This window comes from Lolium rigidum, chromosome 5 (genome assembly GCF_022539505.1).
Source record: "Lolium rigidum isolate FL_2022 chromosome 5, APGP_CSIRO_Lrig_0.1, whole genome shotgun sequence".
NCBI classification, from domain to species: Eukaryota; Viridiplantae; Streptophyta; class Magnoliopsida; order Poales; family Poaceae; genus Lolium; species Lolium rigidum.
In genome coordinates this window covers 43900001-43900964 of record NC_061512.1, presented here as the reverse complement: position 1 = coordinate 43900964, position 964 = coordinate 43900001, and positions in this window count along the sequence as shown.

Below are 964 nucleotides of genomic sequence, written 5' to 3'. Positions count from 1 at the left end.
ACAGATCGGGACTGCATCCAATCTTTACTATTAAATGGGAGTTGGTCGTTCGACACTCAACGCAATTTGATGGTCGTCATTGGAAGCATCATGTCCGTCCAATCTAATCGCACGGTCTTCGCTTCGCCCAATCTAATCTAATTAGGAAACAATCAAGCGCGGTATCAATCAATTCGGCAGGCATTAAAATACTTGGCAAAAATCCTCACGGATGGAGTAGTTTCCATTTTGCATATATCCCACTAATTACTCAATCAATCAAAAATCAATTACGAATCAAAACTTTCCGTATTTTCTACCTGTTTTTCCCTACCATTCTCTCTTCACAGCGTTGGACCGTGCTCTTTCTGGTCATTCCTTCTCTCGCTCGATCTGAAATAACAAGAGGTGCAGCGGTCCTTCTCCCGCTCCATCCGGATCCGCCGACGTCGGGCCTCACCGTGGTGTCGTCGCTTCCTCGTACGTTGGTGTTGCTGGCCACCGTAGGGCCTTCAGCGTGGTCTCCGTCACCTCCTCGCAAGGATTTGTCGATGCAGATGCTAGGAGGCGGCGTGGGATGGCATGGTGGTCGTGGCGTGGTCCGATGGGGCTAACAACGAGACATTGGCGAGTCCCGTGTCCGCTCGATTCCGTCCACCTCCGTATCCATGTCCAATGATCAATCATCGGCGACCTGAGGAGCCTTGCCGGGTCAAGCCTCGACTCGCTCAAGCGCTGCCTCGACCCGCTCCACGGCAACCATGTCATTGACCTCGATTCCTCCACTCACACACCTGCAAGCGCACCAAGGTGATCTCCGATGCGTTCTAGGTTGTCCTCACGTCAATCTCTTCCCCTGAGTGCGTCATATGATGCGATGTAGTGTTGTTTAGAACTTCAGATGCATACACAGAGTTGCCTTCAGCTCGCAAAGGAGACGGAGAAGGAGCATAAGAAGATGATCGAGAAGATCTCCAGGCGCGCC